The sequence below is a fragment of the Pelophylax lessonae genome (assembly GCF_965119305.1).
Source record: "Pelophylax lessonae genome assembly, chromosome: 5".
Classification (NCBI taxonomy): domain Eukaryota; kingdom Metazoa; phylum Chordata; class Amphibia; order Anura; family Ranidae; genus Pelophylax; species Pelophylax lessonae.
The window spans coordinates 515,064,512-515,082,569 of record NC_138772.1 but is presented as its reverse complement, the minus strand read 5'-3'; the positions used below and the strand labels follow the sequence as shown (position 1 = coordinate 515,082,569).

General features: G+C 42.8%; 1 protein-coding gene across 1 annotated transcript in view; it reads left to right on the top strand.

Annotated features, from left to right (window-relative positions):
* Nucleotides 1-2,888: 2,888 nt before the first annotated feature.
* The window catches only part of COL14A1 (collagen type XIV alpha 1 chain), a 278,477-nt gene continuing 263,307 nt past the window's right edge, over nucleotides 2,889-18,058 (top strand). Inside the window, exons 1-2 of the mRNA XM_082259358.1 lie at nucleotides 2,889-2,926; nucleotides 3,060-3,216. The gene's annotated coding sequence lies outside the window, so the exon portion shown is untranslated. The remainder of the gene's footprint in view (nucleotides 2,927-3,059; nucleotides 3,217-18,058) is intronic.

Genomic DNA, 18,058 nt, shown 5'->3' with positions numbered 1-18,058 from the left:
TCTCCCACGGCGCCGGCATCACTGCTGTGGGCACCCGGCTGTTACAGTTTGCGGCTTCACAGCCGGGTGCCCACTGCGCATGCGCGAGTCGCGCTGCGCGCCGTGATTGGCCGGCAATCTTCTGGGACCTCTGACGTGTCCCAGAAGATTGCAGGGAGGGAGGGGGAGAGGAGAACTTCCGCTCAGGGCGCCGCGGCGCTCCGAGCGGAAGTGGGAGCGGGTACCTGTCAAAACTAGGTACCCGCTCCCCCCCCCAAAAAATGACATGCCAAATGTGGCATGTCGGGGGGTCAGGACTCCCTAAAGCGGAAGTTCCACTTTTGGGTGGAACTCCGCTTTAATTTTGCAAAGAACACAATCATTTTGCCTTTACTAAGTAGTTATCCTCACTTGCCTCCCTCCCTACCGTTCTGGCTGTCATGGCAGGGGAGCAGAGGGGAGCGTCCGATGTCTGGCGCGCTGTCTGTGTCATGTTGAGCGCACATGACACCCGGCGCCCCTACGCAGACTGCAAGGGGGAGTTGCTCCCCTGTGTACTGTGTGTGCGGTTCCTTGATGGAGCCGCATGCTATCTGGGGGCGCTGGGGGCGCCGGGGGCGTAGGCTGAGCGGAGGAGGGTGTCCGATGTCTGGCGCACTGTCTGTGTCATGCTGAGCGCCGGGTTGTCACGTGACAACCGGCGCTCCTACGCAGACCGCAAGGGGGAGGTGCTCCCCCTGTGTACTGTGCATGCGGTTCCTTGATGGAGCTGCACGCTGTCTGGGGGGCACCAGGGGGCGTAGGCTGAGCGGAGGAGGGCGTCCGATGTCTGGCGCACTGTCTGTGTCATGCTGAGTGACGGGTAGTCACGTGACACCCGGCGCTCCTACGCAGACCACGAGGAGGAGGTGCTCCCCCTGTGGACAGTGCGCGCGGTTCCTTGATGGAGCCGCACGCTGTCTGGGGGCACCAGGGGGCTTAGGCTGAGCGGAGGGTGCAAAAACCACTGCTAACACTGCCAATTAATTTTTGCAACCCCCCCCCCCCTCGGTCTGCGCCTCTGGCGGGCGCCAGTCTCACCAACCCCTTAGTACACCCCTGGTTAGTAGTTACTATTTGCCTCCTAACTGAGACAAGTACACACTATAGAGGGATATGCTTTGTTCATATTTCATGTTTGATGCTTACAACCACTTTTGTTGCAGAACTGATGCAATAATTACACATGTGACACAATCAACAATTTGCCCCAACATGGAAAGAGTCTTATTTACCTCCACTTCTCTTACCACTGACATGGCGGTATTTCTTTATGAATTTGTCCCAAACATAGCACCAGACGGTAAAAGTGTCATTAATAACAACTACTTGAATTTGTTGCGTGCAACAGTACTAACAATAAAAATGTTGCAAGGTTTCCATGAATTTGTTGCAGAGCTCCTGATTACATCCACACCATCAGAAATGTGTCACAATTGCCCCTAATGAATTGCCGCTAGTATTTTTTTTCCCACCTAGAACCAGGCTTGGACTGTGCTGGAGTGTGTATTTGTTTATCCCGTAGTTTGTAAACGCTATAACTTTTGCGCAAACCAATTAAAATACGCTTTTTGGGATTTACCAAAAAAAATATGTAGCAGAATACAAATTGGTCTAAACTGATAAAAAAAATTAGATTTTTTAAATTTTTTTATTGGGAATGTTTTATAGCAGAAAGTAAAAAATATTGTTTTTTTTTAAAAAATTGTCGCTCTTTTTTCTGTTTATCGCGCAAAATCTAAAAACCGCAGAGGTGATCAAATACCACCAAAAGAAAGCTCTATTTGTGGGGGAAAAAAAGGACATCAATTGTATTTGGGTACATTGTCGCACGACTGCGCAATTTATAGTTAAAATAACGCAGCGCCAAATCGCAAAAATGGCCTGGTCATTAGGGGGTAAATCCTTCCGGGGCTGAAGTGGTTAAGGAAAGATACTCAAGTGTATGTCTATGTAACTATGTAACTATGTATGATTGATGGCATTAAGTGAGCGACTGATGTGATGATTGCAGGGAAGGTTGCAGTGGTTGCAGGGAAGGTTGCGATGATTGCAGGGAATGTCGCAGTGGTTGCAGGGAAGGTTGTGATGATTACAGGGAAGGTCGCAGTGGTTGCAGGGAAGGTTGTGATGATTGCAGGGAAGGTTGCAGTGGTTGCAGGGAAGGTTGTGATGATTACAGGGAAGGTCGCAGTGGTTGCAGGGAAGGTCGTAGTGGTTGCAGGGAAGGTTGTGATGATTGCAGGGAAAGTCGCAGTGGTTGCAGGGAAGGTTGTGATGATTACAGGGAAGGTCGCAGTGGTTGCAGGGAAGGTTGTGATGATTGCAGGGAAGGTTGCAGTGGTTGCAGGGAAGGTTGTGATGATTGCAGGGAAGGTCGCAGTGGTTGCAGGGAAGGTTGTGATGATTACAGGGAAGGTTGCAGTGGTTGCAGGGAAGGTTGTGATGATTGCAGGGAAGGTTGCAGTGGTTTCAGGGAAGGTTGTGATGATTGCAGGGAAGGTTGCAGTGGTTGCAGGGAAGGTTGTGATGATTGCAGGGAAGGTCGCAGTGGTTGCAGGGAAGGTTGTGATGATTACAGGGAAGGTTGCAGTGGTTGCAGGGAAGGTTGTGATGATTGCAGGGAAGGTTGCAGTGGTTTCAGGGAAGGTCGCAGTGTTTGGAAAAGGTTGTCCTCAGGCTTTAAGAGCCTTTGGTGCATGTGTCATCATCACGGAGATAGACCCCATCAATGCTCTGCAGGCAGTCATGGAAGGTAAGGACTATAAGAACACGCCAACATTAAAAATTCTGGATTAACATTAAAAATTCTGGATTGTGTATTCAGTGAGCATGCCATTCACACAGGTAGAGGAGCACAGAGTAGTGCAGGAGGGGGCCACACACTACTCCAGCCATCCCTGGGAAGGTATCTGGGAAAGGAGGGGCGCTCAGGGAGATTTGAATGTCAGTGATTAGCTGCAGGGCTTTTCTCTATCCACCTTCTCTTTCATAATTGGCTGCCTGGCCGCCTTTCTTCTCTCTTTTCCACTTGCTATCAGATCAAGTGCTGAGGAGGAGGAAGGAGCAGCTGGGAGTCTGGCTGGGAAGGACCCACATCAGCCTGGAGGAGGCAAATGAGAACAGCAGGGAAGAACTTTTCCTAAACTTTGCAGAGGACCTAACTCTTCACAACCCAACTCACTAATGACTGTACAGGTATGTCTTCCCTTTACCTTAGAGCCAGGATTCTTGGTCTGCGGATGATGCACACATTCCCACTCTTCCATCCCTAGTGTGGAGACTTTGTCCCGGGGAAATTTGGTTTTTTATGTTTTTAAAAGTAACTTGTTACAATGTGATATTTTTTACTTTTATTCTATTTTGTTTTTTAAAGAACAAAAAGTATCTTCAGTTAAGTTTTACAAAGTGATGTTGTTTTCAATATAAGGATCATTGGTCCTTATTGTTCGCATTGTGGGTCAGGAGATGGGCAGGGTGAGCAGTCAAGTCTCCCTGTTTAATATTTATTTTTTAATATTTTTTATTATTTTTAAGTAGGAAGGTTATTGTGGCCATACACACTTCAATGTTTTTATCCAATCAATGTGCAATTCAATCAAAATCAATCGAATAGGCATAACTTCCTTTCTGATTGATTTCAGGCTCAGTTTTGATCAGATTCTATCAAACTGAGTCGATTGGCCAGGGCGGAAAATTATTGACTGTTTTCCATTGATCAGCAGCACCAAGATGCTTTGACCATAGATATGTTTGGATGTGAATCTATCAGAATATGAGATTGCATAGTGGAATATGTAATGATGTCCTCAAAAATTACAATTTGGAATTTCTTACCCATTTAACGTGCGATTCGATCAAAAGGATCAAGTTAGCAAACAAATGAATAGGCATAACTTCCAATCTGATCGATTTTAATTCAGTTCAGATCAGATTCAATCAAACTGGGTTGATTGTCCAGGGCCCGAAAAATATCAATCTTTTTGCATTGATCGGCAGCACCATGAAGCTTTGGTCATGAATTTGATTAGATTTCAAGCAATCAGATTATGAGATTGTATGGTGGAAACAGAGGTGTGATCGATAACTTACGATCATATCTTCCAATTCGCTGTATGTGTCATATTGACAGACATGGCTGTACATTCTCTTTCCATTATTCCTATCGGGAGGGATTGATTGGGAAATACATTTTTCATATATATATATATATATATATATATATATATATATATATATTGCTTGAACACATTTGCAAATATATGTGTAAACTGTGGTGCATATGTATATATATATATATATATATATATATCATAGGTGTGCGCAGCCTATTGCATTGGGGTGTGCACACTAAAGTTCAAACACACATGCATGTATACTGTGTATATATATATATATATATATATATATACATATATATATATATATATATATATATATATATATATATATACATATATATATATATATATATATATATGTGTGTATGTATGTATGTGTATATATATATATATATATATATATGTATATATATATGTATGTATGTATGTATGTATGTATGTATGTATATGTATGCATGTGTGTATATATATACATATATATGTATGTATGTATATGTATGTATGTATGTATGTGTATATATATATATATATATATATATATATATGTATGTATATGTATATGTATATATATATATATATATATATATATATATATATATATTACACACATACACTGTTCCTTGCGGCATTCCCGCCGCCACATTATCTCCTTGTCTGCAGATTCAGAGTGAAGGAGAAATGCTTCCCCACCTCTCTTATAAGCAGAGCTGCTCAGTGGGAGATCTTTCCCATCTCCCCGCTGGCACACAGAGTGATAATGCTAATGCCAGTGGGGTGATTAGGGTGTGCCCAGGCACATCCGGCACACCCATGTGCGCACGCCTATCATATATATATATATTAATACATATATATATATATATATCGAAGTGTGTATGACCACCTTAGGAGTTTTAGGGTTCTTTCACACGAGCGGTCTGATCAGATGTCTGTCAGTTTTTCATGCGGATCTTGGAAGCTCAATGTTATGGGGGTAATACATGCTTCGATAAATGATCAGTTTCTTTTCTGATTGATCTCTCACAAATATAACAAAAATAAAATATTCAATCAGCCCATTCGATCGATATACTACATTTTGATAAATCGTTTTTGAATGGCATCTCTTCCACATGTAATCTCATAATCTGATTGAATCAATGTGATTGAATCTGATTAAAAATTTGTCTAATTCAAATGTTATGGCTTTTTAATCACATATTTTAAACAAAGTGCACTTCAATCAGAAAAAAAAAATGGAAGCGTGCATGGCCACCATTTGTCTATGGGCGGGTATTTGATTACCTCCGAGTCTGTCTAGGTCCAAAATTTTAAAAGATGTTCAACCTCTTCCATTCTGTTTTTTTTTTTTTTCATACCGCCTGTCCATAGACATAGCATGGGTCCATTCAGTGACAAGCTGAAGGATAAAAAACTTAATGGACACGGATACCACAAAAGTGATATTAGTTCTGTTGCGCTCCGATTCAGCAGGGGATTTGTTCACGGATTCCCTACTGGTTGGAATAGAGAACAGCCGTCTGGAAGGACCCTTATAAAGTACAGAACGTGAACATACACTATATTACCAAAAGTATTGGGATGCCTACAAGCACATAAACTTTAATGACATCCCAGTCTTAGTCTGTAGGGTTCAATATTGAGTTGGCCCACCCTTTGCAGCTATAACAGCTTCAACTCTTCATGTGCGTGTAAAGGCAGGCGTCCCAATACTTTTGGTAATATAATGTAGATGACTTAAACTATCCATGGGGGGAAGCAATACAGGTGTTACAGCGCAGTACAATATTGGTATGTGATACATTGAAAGCTATCCTATTAGCCAAAACATCACCAAGGTTAAGGAGATAGGAGAGGTGAAGACAGAGCAGGAAACGGGAAAGGTTTGAGTGTTCTGGAATGAAGGGTATGAGGGGGAGGGAATGGAAGTGGTTGAGCCCTTTGGAGGTTTTAGGGAAACCAGGGTTCCACCAGTTCAAGGTGGGTTAGACATTGATGGGTCTTTTTGTTGGCGATTGTAATCAACTTGTAGAAAGTGGGTAATCCATGGTCTCTTTGAATTTGGCCATGGTGTCCTGGACAACTATACAAATTTGTCATAGAAAATGTCATTCCTTTAAGTATTTCAAGTTTAATAAACCATGTCATGGAAAGCATTATGATCTGCAGTCTTCTGAGACAACCTTAGACATGGCATGCTATCATAAGCTAGCTCAGCAGAAAAGTATACCTGGAATTGGTCTTATTTTTATAAGATCTTAGCAGCTGCAGGCTATGTGTTATGGTGCCCTGAATGGTGCCCGGATTTGTCTCTTGAAAGTTCCTTGGCTGTCAAAGTTCAACAAGTTAATTCTGTATAAGCACTCTAAGGGAAGGTCTCATGCAGACTTGTATAAAGTACTCAAAATTTCTACTTGAGTAAAAGTACAAGTGCTCGATCAAAAAGTTACTTAAGTAGAAGTGGAAGTGCTCGCAGAAAAAGTTACTTAAGTAGAAGTACTAAAGTATTCAACATTTTTTTTACTTAAGTATTGCAAGTGGTTTTTTCAAAAAATTTTGCTACTTAAGTACTAAAAGTAAAAAGTACCAGTAGTTTTGAAAAAAATTTCTACTCAAGTACTGAAAGTAGAAGTACAAGTACTGTGTTATGTAGTTATTAAAGAAAGAAGTCAAAAGTTTGAACATCATATTGTTTTTTATTATTTCAAATGATTTATTCAAATGATTAACCTGTGTTTGTTAGTAGTTTCTTGATGCACTTTAAGCGCTGTAGCACCATTTATTTTTTTGTTTCATATTTTCTTTTTATTGGAAAGATTTGGTATAGCAGCTTTTATTATACACAGCCTTTATTTTCTTATGCGCTGATTTACAAATGACATTATACACATTTTTTTGAGCTTTATGCAACCTGCCATCTACTGTTCTGGCAGTGGTAATTTTTTTAAAAGTAACGAGTAACTATGCAGCACAAAAAAAAAAATACTTGAGTAGAAGTATCGAAATCATCGAAAAAATGTAGTGAAGTAAAAGTAGAAGTAGGAGAAAAAAATTATACTCTAGGAAAGTACAGATACCGCATTTCGGTACTTAAGTACAGTACTTAAGTAGTTCTACTTCGTTACTATACATCTCTGGTCTCATGCGTGACTTTCTCAAGTATGCCAACTTGGCCTCAGAGTGTTCCCAAAAATCAGACCTGGAGTGAAATGCTAGCCCACCCCTACCTCTGGAGGTGCTATCCTGCCTTTGGGGTGTCAGAGGGGTGCTACATCTAAAATAGTCTGTCCACTCAAAAGTGATATTTTTAATGGGTAGTGGCTGGTGTGGACCTTCTCTTTGATCTATCTATCTTATCAGGGTTCCCAATGGCAAGATCAACCAACCATGGTTTCTAGCTGTGGCATTTTTGATCATTCCTGTCCAAATTTGGGGGCTCTCACATCTCCTGTTCATTCTAAATGATATAATAATATAAAATGTTCAACATGCAGAGTGAAACCCCTAGTAATGGTTGTGGCAGGTGTTCAGACTGAGGAACTCAACCGCAGAGATTTAACCATTAGTCTCAGAGACATGTGAGGAACTGTTAGGGGTTTTACTATTTGGCAAAAATATCACTTTTGCGTAGACAGACACTTTAATTTTCAAATGTTGAAAACTGTGTATCTTGGGCAGGTGACCTTCCACCTTTTAGGGTAAAAGTTCAGAACCAACAACCAGTATCTTAGGTTTTACACCTGACTTGCCATTTTATTTGGTTCAATTTACAATTGCTGTTTTTGTCTGTGAATCATAGGTTTGAATGACAGAAATTGCCCAGCATGCTGGAAAATATGTGCGGACTGTGCCATGATTATTATTATTATTATTTTTTTTCATTTTTATTTTTTTTATGGTGTTTTTTTCTTACAAACAACAAATGCCAAATTTGTTTATTTTTCTCAATGCAACCCTTCTATCACCTTCTATGCAGCATTTTGGAGACTCCTAGTATTAGTACACAGTTGTTCTAGAATGGCAAGCGCCATTGCATCATTGCGCTGCTGGACACTAAAGCCCCGTACACACAATCAGATTATTGAAAGATCTGTCGTCCGTTTTTTGTGGCATGCTAGTCTGATGTGGAAAGTGAAGAGGTTTTTTTCATACGAATTTTCCCGTACGACAGAATACTACTTCAGAAGTGATATCATGTGTTGGATTGCTTTGTATGTGTTCTTTCGTCTCTGAGCATGCCTAGTCTTGCTCTTAAGACTTTTTTTCCGTCGAAATCTGTACTAATGAGACGAAAATCGGACGTTGTATTACGGACAACAAAAATTTTATAGCCTGCACATCAGGATTTTGTCAGCCGAAAAGTCGGAGTTGGCTGTTGGAAGCACCATACTAACAATCCGAAAATCGGCAGATCGGTCGTCGGACGAAATTTCCCTTCAGATTTTCTTATCGTGTGTATGGGCCTTAAGTGTCAGTTGGCTGGCATGCAGTGTTGGCGCCCCATGGTTCTGGAATGTCAAGTATCAATGTTATGTTGTTCAGGATTCCAAAGTTTCATTGTCTCCTTCTTGCTGGATTACAGAATACAGATGTTAAAGTGGTTATCCAAGAGTCTATTAGGAACAATGTTATAGTCTGTAGACGTTAAAGATCAGTCCACTCAAAAGTGATATTAGGGTGGAGAATGATAGTAAGTCAGCCCTTGGTTCTTTATATGTCTTGCATATCCAACAGTGAGATCTCCCTGCCACATTTGTAGACTCTGTCCCTACCTACCTTGGAGGTTTGGGTGTTCTCAGCCAACCTTTGCAATGTCTCAGCTCTTCCTTTTACATTTTCTGTAGCAGGGATGGTGGTAGCACCTTCTAATGGGCACAGCAGGAGTGCAGACCCAGGAACTTGGCACTCAGATCTCACTGGCGTGGGTTAGAGCTGCATCAGCTATTTTTACATTTTCTGTAGCAGGGATGGTGGTAGCACCTCCTAATGGGCACAGCAGGAGTGCAGACCCAGGAACTTGGCACTCAGATCTCACTGGCGTGGTTTAGAGCTACATCAGCAATTTTTAGTGGCTCAGTTGTTCTTCTAAAATTGCTGGACATAAATTACTAGGAAAAAATATTGATCTCTAATCAGAAGGAATAAATGGACCCTATTGTATGAGTTGAACAAATGCCATGTAGTAGCATCTAGTCGTGATCAATAGGACACAACTGAAGCATTGTGCAGTCATGTAAGATAAACTGCTACTTATGTAGCTTAATTAAAAGGAGCCATTTTTCCCATCTGGTGATCAATCACTATGTTTAGTGATTGTAGGAATTTTAGTAGCCTGGATTGAGTAACTGAAACTTGCCCGCGGAGCTTTAGCCATGTTTTTCCCCAGACATATGAGAAACTGTTAAGTTGTTTAACTCTCGAGCATCCACCAAATAAGAAATATATGTTGTGGGTGGATTGACCTTAAAAAAACTCCATACAGATAACAAAAAACAAAAAAACATTAGTTTGCAGAAATGAGTAATTAATTAAAGTGTAAGTTCACCTTTACAGAGAAGATGGAAAAGTTAAAGCGGAGTTCCAGCCATTTCACTCACCTGTCCAACGGTCCAGCGATGCGGCCGCCCGAAGCTTCGATCCTCTCCCTCGGCGCCGGCATCACTGCTGTGGGCACCCGGCTGTGACAGTTTGCGGCTTCACAGCCGGGTACCCACTGCGCATGCGCGAGTCGCGCTGCACGCTGTGATTGGCCGGCAATCTTCTGGGACCTCTGACCTGTCCCAGAAGATTGCAGGGAGGGAGGGGGAGAGGAGAACTTCCGCTCAGGGCGCCGCGGCGCTCCGAGCGGAAGTGGGAGCGGGTACCTGTCAAAACTAGGTACCCGCTCCCCCCCCAAAAAAATGACATGCCAAATGTGGCATGTCAGGGGGTTAGGACCACCTAAAGCGGAAGTTCCACTTTTGGGTGGAACTCCGCTTTAACAAACACCCTATACCACTGATGGCGAACCTTGGCACCCCAGATGTTTTGGAACTACATTTCTCATGATGCTCATGCACTCCGCAGTGTAGTTGAGCATCATGGGAAATATAGTTTCAAAACATCTGGGGTGCCAAGGTTCGCCATCACTGCCCTATACCCTCTTCACCTCCCGGATCCCTCTGTACTTACCTCCCGTGGGTGATGAGCTGTCAGTGTCCATGCAGCTGGTGTATCAGTGCTGGGATTTGGAATCCCCACTCTTCTCCCCCTTCTTACAGCAGAGCTTCTGGGATGGATCCAAGTGATTCTGACTTGTCAGCACAGGCACAGAGAATCGATCTGATCTGTCCAAGAAGTCCTGCAGAAAGAAGAGAAGAGCTGGGATTGCAAGTCCTGGAACCACTGCATCAGCTGCATGGGCACTGATAGCTCATTACCTACAAAGGGTGATTAGGAGAGTGGGCAGGGTATACGGCAGTGATGGCTAAACTTGGCACTCCAGATCATTTGGAACTACATTTCCCATGATGCTCATGCACTTTTCAGTATAGTTGACCACCATGGGAAATGTAGTTCCAAAACATATGGGGTGCCAAGGCTCGCCATCACTGGTATGGGGTGTTTGTTTGCTTTTTCATTCTCCTGATACATTTTCTATTGAAATCAGTGGAAGAGTTGCAAAACACGTCATGGCATGTTGATGTCCGTTTTGAAAGTGCATTGCAATCCATTGTATTGGATGTCAATGTGTGTCATAAGGCACATCAACACGCGTTGATGTATATGTATAGTAAGTTTAAGGGTTCGTTTACACACTGCTGAACATGTGAAAGGATTTTTGCGCTCAAAACGCTTTTTAAAGGTGTTTGGCAGGCTACTGCTGACCCCCTAAATGCCTCATGACCTCACTGCAATCACACAATTGCAATTGCTGCAATTGCAGCATGGCTCCATTTTCTTGAGTGGGTCGCATTGAGCAGGCAGTAGGACTGACAGGAAAGCATGGTGGCGGTGGTATATACAGTATACACACCCAACTGTCACCTTTGAAGCTTAAGTGGGAGCCATTGAGGGGGCAATAAAAATGCCCCTCCAACTACGAGAGTAAACATGCCAATAATGTGTTATGGTGCGCCAGTGTGCATCATAAGGCACATTGACGTTCCTCTTAATGAATGCATTGAGATGCATTTTGATGCATCAGTTGATTCCAATTGAAATGCAGCAAGCCAAAGGTGCATCCAGCCTCAAAAACTTTTTAACTTTCAACTTGTGTAAGAACCTTCATTTGACTTGCTTTTTTAACCCCTTTCCTGGAAAAAAGAAGAAGAAGAAGGGCAGCAGTAAGGACCAATCATTTGCTGACAGTGATCATACAGCTTGTGTCAATGGACCTTGAACATGTGTCGATGGCATCAGTTTGAGATGCTTGCTTCCAAGATCCTTTAGGACCCACTTCCATTTTTGTAGTGTGTTAATATGCGTTGCATTGAAAGAAATGGGCTGCCAACGCACCAAAATGTCCCTAAAATTGAAGTCAGAAAACTTCCAACACAACACACTATGGCATATGTAGCAGCACGTTGTAACCAATGTGATTTGTCTTAGTGTGTTAATGTGCCATTCAAAATGAATGCCACCACAACACAAGGCATTTAACGTGCATTGAATGCATTACGGTAACACAAGCATCCCCACAACACAAAGCTATAAATGGGCCCTCAAAATGTATTAATAGGTGCTTTAGACCTGCTGTTGACTTCCTTCTGAGCTGAGAATGAACTGCTTTAGGGGGTGTGACGGTGGCGGGTATCAGACCCCTAGCCTTCTCATCCAACTTGTGACCAAGGACCAGGCAATCTCACACCCTGCCGTCACTTGCGTAACAACGCCACTCTCAGCTGCTCACCACAATCTAGATGCCCGCAGGCTGAGAGCGATTGTCAACGGGCTAATTAAACAATTAAACCTTTCTCTGCCACCACCACTTTGTTTGAGCCCAGCGGACGCTCGTAATTTTAGAAATACCAATTATGACTTTAGAATAATCGTCTGTAACACACACTGTCACCGCAGAGAGGAATGTTCAGAGGATTTATTCTATACAGTAGCGCTCTTCAAGAGACAGGTTCTTGGGTTAACTTGCGTTAAGAGCTTAGAGACAAAATGAACACTTTTCAAAATAAGGTTTAATTATAAAAAGATTTAAATTGGTGCAAATAAAAATATTTACAGAAAAATGGGTTACAAAGAAATAGAGACACAATTCAGCAATGTAGAAAATCAGATAAAGAATTAGAAATGAAATACTTGCAGTCCACGTCCGTGTATTATCAGAGTTTCAAAAGCTAAGCATGTGTGATTGGTCCTCCAAGTGATATAGAGATGTTCCTTCTTCGATGTTACTTCTTTGATGTTTAAATGAGAACTCACAAAGCAAAGTTTGAGCAAGCTTTTCTCTAAGATCAAAGGGGCGGTGATGGACACCCCTGACCAATTACACCAAAGTGGCAAAGGGCTGTCCTGTAGTTTACGACCATATCAAATGTACCTTTGGGGACAGAGTCATACCACTCTTAATATCTCGAAATATATAAGGGTTACATTCTTTAAACGGCTAGTTTATAGCTCAGCATGTCATTTGCCTTCAAACGATACCAAACATAAATATTTTTATCATACAGGGAATATCTTATCGCTCTTTTCTATCCCATGTGTGATAGGGGGATCATGCATGGTCTCGTTTCGTTCAGTATTTTATTTGGCATTCAAATATATACTTTTTGTTAATGTGTCATGTTCCTATCTGCATTTATAAATTGGGTATGGATTTGTTAGATGTATGTGTTAAATTTCTAATTAACCCTTTGGCTGAGGAATTTACAACCCAGCCTGGTCAGCCTTAGTGGACACCTGCTGAGCCTTAGTGGACATCTGCTGATATAAGGTTTGCTTTGAAGCTCTGCATACTAATGTTAATTAGAGTAAGGTGGGGGCTGGGTGGATGAGTGTCTTTCAAACTGCAGAGCCGGAAACCAAAATGGTTTCTTTCCAAAATGGTGTCCCAGCGCAGGATACCATTACAGGGGGGGTTTTGAATATCCATAGATCTGCATGGGAATGCCAAACTTCCTTGTCACGATGAACAAAAGCCAGTCAAAACAGGCTCTAATACAGTGTAAACAGATAGGTGGGATTGCAAGTCTACTGCTGTTCCTTCTCTGTCCAGAGATAGTTTGGATTTAGGGAGGTGACCTATCTGTATTGTCTAATTACAGCAGACACCATAATTACCCAAGTTATGGACTCAACAGACAACCTTAGTGCTTGAGGTCTACCATGGTAGTAGCCTACACTACAGTAAGTACGCAATAGTAATACCCTACTCTAAGTACATCATAGTAGTACCCTACACTAAGTACACCATAGTAGTACCCTACACTAAGTACACCATAGTAGTACCTTACACCAAGTAGCACCATAGTAGTTCCCTACACTAAGTACACCATGGTAACACCATACACTAAATACACTATAATAATACCGTACACTAAGTACATCATAGTAGTACCTTACACTAATTACCGCATAGTAGTATCCTGCACTAAGTACACCATAGTAGTACCCAACACGACTACGTACACCATAGTAATACCCAACACTGAGGAGCACCATCATAGTACTCTATCCTAAGTAGCACAATAGTAGTACTCTACACTAAGTACACCGTAGGAGTACCCTAGACTAAATAGCACCATGGTAGTACTCTACACTAAGTACCTTAAATAATCTTTTGTGTGGAACCAGGAGACGGTACTCGTTTTTATTGGTGGGTGTTAAAACTGCAGCAGAGACCAAACTGAATGTGCTTTCTGGCAGGGTTGTGTCAGTCTCAGGACTGGACAGACAGAAAATTCTTTGGCAGCTCCTTAAATATATTTCATCTGTGTATTTAGCTGTTTGCCTGGAGCTCAGTTGTAAGATCTTCCAAGATGTTAATTGCAGACCAGCTATGCTGTGTGATGCTTCTAAATGAGCATAGTGTACTGTTCATGACATTCAGAGGAGAATCTGCCTCTCTTGCAGATTGTATTGGCAGTAGTGTATCTTCGGGATCTCAGTTTTGTATTAGAACTATCGTTCCTCTGAGGGACATATGGTGGAGAACATTAATTGCGGTAGCACTCAGAAGCTCATGAGTATGGATGTGATTATTAGTTGAGCCTAAGAGTGCATACTCCAGCAAAGGAACTTTGTGGGAACAAATCATTTGATGAGTAAATCCCTGAGAAGTGATTATTTTTGCCTAGTCTCCAATGCATACCTCCCAATTTTCTGAAATGAGAAAGGAACCCCTTTTAGCACAGAGTATCTATACAAATTTCCCATCCCCGCCTTGCTCTCAATAATATGGATTTTGGAAGATTCACATGTAAAGAAACATTCATCAATCCCTCAAGTGTTTTTTTTTTTCTATCACTGAAAGAGTTAAAAAAAAAAAAAAACATAACAAACATGTTATACTTATGTGCTCTGTGCAGTGGTTTTGCACAGAGCAGAACCACTACTCCCTTTTTATTTTTGGTCCCCCCACTGGAGGTCCTGGTTCCTCCACAAGCCTCCTCCACAGTGCTATGGGGGCACTCGACTCGCTCCTAATGGCTCCTGCTGCTATGTGAGCCAATGAGGAGAGAGAGACCCGGGAGGGCTGCTGCTCTCATGCACATCGCTGGATCGAGATAAGTATGGGGGGGGGGGGCTGGGGAGAGCAGCAGCCAGAAGGTTTTTTCTTACCTTAATGCCTAGAATGCATTAAAGTAAAAAACCTTGAGCCTTTAGAACCACTTTAACTTTGCAGTACCTGGGGCAGCTGCCCCCTGTACCATCCATGCTCATGAGCCAGTTTTTGATGGCTGATTAGGCAAGGTCATTTTTGAAGCTGAACTCTGGGCAGATGTAAATTCTAGCTCTTCCATGAAAGCACAAATTAGCTTTAACCATTATTTTCGTTTGTTAACAGGTCTTTAGCCATTATTTTCAATTGATTTGCTAATGAGCAATCAGAAGTGAAAACTCCACTAGTCCTAATATTTTGTGAATAAGTCACATGGTAAAGCATGAGATTTATACATGACATTTTTTTCATAAGGCAACACAGGCAATCATAAATGTGTCCTTAGAAGGTTAGTGCATGCAAAATAAATATTTCCATTTTGTGGATTGTGGAGATATTAGAAGTCAGCATTGCCCACCAAACCCCACCTATAACCAGAATACTAATATTTGGGTGGAGTGCCCCTTTAAAGTGACCATGTGCTTTACGCATGCAACATGAGCACCTAATGCCCTACCCCCCAACAGCACCTATTCACCTGCCCTTCACTGTCCCATGGCTGGAAGCAAACCACTCACTTTACTTTCCACCTCTGCTGACGCATGGATGTTGGACAGACCAATGAGGGGCAAAATGTGAGTATGTGCTTTAGGGAAGAGGAAGAGTTAAGTGGACTTGTTGCTTTGTCATGCTGGGCTTATAATAGGTTCCCTTTAGGTGTTTAGTCCCAGTGCATGAGGTTCCAGCTGACTTCTTGAATCCGGGCATTTGTCCTGGACATATAATACTGCACTAAACCAATTGCTGCACTAACCAGCCCTGTCCAGCTGGTGTTCCTATAAATTCCACCTGCACCTAAATGCCACAGCTTCATGTACTGGCACTAAACGCCCAATGTGCATCGTCATCCAGTGATATGCACGAGAGCCTTGGCTCTCCAGGGACTCTCTCTCCTCATTGGCTGAGAGCAGATGGAGCTGTCAATCACAGCCAGTGAGCCAATGAGGAGAGAGAGGGATCGAGGCCGAGCCACGACTCTGTGTGTGAATGGACAAGCAAAGCCATGGCTTGGGAGCGAGCTTGCTTGGGTGCCCCCATTGCAAGCTGCTTGCTCTCTGGGCACTCGGCAGGAGGAAGGAGTCAGGAGTGCTAGTGAGGAACCCAAGAAGAGGAGGATCGGGGCTGCTGTGTGCAAAAACACTGCACAGAGCAGGTAAGTAAAACATGTTTGTTATTTTTTAAAATTAAAAACTATCATTCTAAGTCCTGTTCTGGGTTGCCATCACCCACAGTGAGTGGTGTCAGCCCTGCCCGATGTCTTTTGGTAAACTTACCTACCCCCTTTCCCATCTCCACAACATAGAGATGAAATGTTCTGTACTCAAAGATAAAACTAGGATGGCTATTTACAAACTGACAAACTTTGAGCTAAAACTTGAGTTTACATGACAGCTCTGAATTTTTGACATGATCAGTAGATACTTTTTTGCACTTATTGAAAATATATATACCAAAACCCTTTCAATTTTATATTTAACTGACTAAAAGGAGGCAAAAAGTGAATTTCATTGGCAGGGTTTAAGGCATCTCTTGCCATTTACAGTAAATCTCTCATTATATGGCCCAGCAGAACATTGTCTACATCTGTAATGAGTGGTATTTGTCTCTGTCTTTATGTTTATTGGCAGATTAGTGCAGTTTTATGGCCCCGGAACTCTTAGATCTTGCTATGGAATCCTTGTTTGCACAGGTTGGGCTCCGGCAAACAGCTTTATCGCCCAGAACACAGGTTTGTTCTATGGCTCTCACCTGGACGCATGGGACTTTATCTGCCCCCCCATCTAGGAGGAGGAGGATTAGTAAAGGCTAATCATCTAGGCTCTCTTTTTCTTTTGGTTTGGTTGAGATGTGTTTATTGCTCCACCTGAGGAAAGCGATGAGTCTTTTCTCAAGAATTCCTTTCCAAAAAGGTGTTTTGGCCCCAAGCTACATCTAGAAGAATCCACCTCCCTAAAATGATCTGTGTCTGACAGCAAGGTACGGTCATTAGAAAGAATGAGAGGCTTCACCTAAAAAAGCTAAATCAAAAGACACATGTATAGGGATTGTTTACCTGCCAGAAGATCTGGAATGTCATCCATACACTTAATGATCTGCCCACGCTGTGTTCCGTACGCTACCAAATACCTACCAACTGAGATAAGAAAAGGGGGCAACCTCCAGCACAAGGTATGTAGGCACAGGACAGAGGCGTAACTAGAACCTTCAGGGCCCCGGTGCAAGAAACCATGAAGGGCCCTCTGGACCCCTGGCGCCCTGGGGCCCTTTACTCTCGTTGCGGGGCCCTTTATTATGGTCCCGCAGCGGGACCCTTTCACAAGTTCTGCAGTGGGTCCCCTTCCTGCCATCTTGGGGCCTCCCCACGGTGGTGGAATGCCCAGGCCCTGTCGCAAGTGTGACCTTTGCAATCCTGGAAGTTCACCCACTGGTGTCAGGAGTTTTTATTTTTTGGTATTTTAATTGTATTATTTTTTATAATTTTATTTTATTTTTACAATGTCACTGACTATGACTCTGTCCATTCAGAAAAGGAAGGAGCTGGTAAATTACATATTTACCGACCCCTTCCTGGTTCTCTATTGTGACACATCCCCTGCAGCAGCTGGCAGGAGAGTGGGGGGAGCACAGTGGGGGGGGGACCAGGGGAGCACACAGTGGCCCAGAGACAGCAGAACACAAGTGAACTGGATAGGAGGAGTGGCGGGGGCAGCATACAGAGGATCCAATCTCCTCCATTTTCCTCCTGCAGCTACAGAAGGAAAAAGGAGGACAGTGATTTCTCTACATGCTGCCCCCGCCGCCGCTCCTATTCAGGTGTACAGGGGAGCCACATGGGCCCCCTTGAGCATGGGGCCTGGTTGCGATTACAACCCCTGCAACCCCTGTAGTTACGCCCCTGGCACAGGACATACTTCTGCCTTTGCCCCCAGTTATGTGGCCCTCAACTTATTACAGGAACCCGACAACAAAAATGTAATATATACTGTAAAAGTATCTGACCCCTGCTGTTGTAGCACCCTCCTAGGTAGGTGCTAGGAAAAAG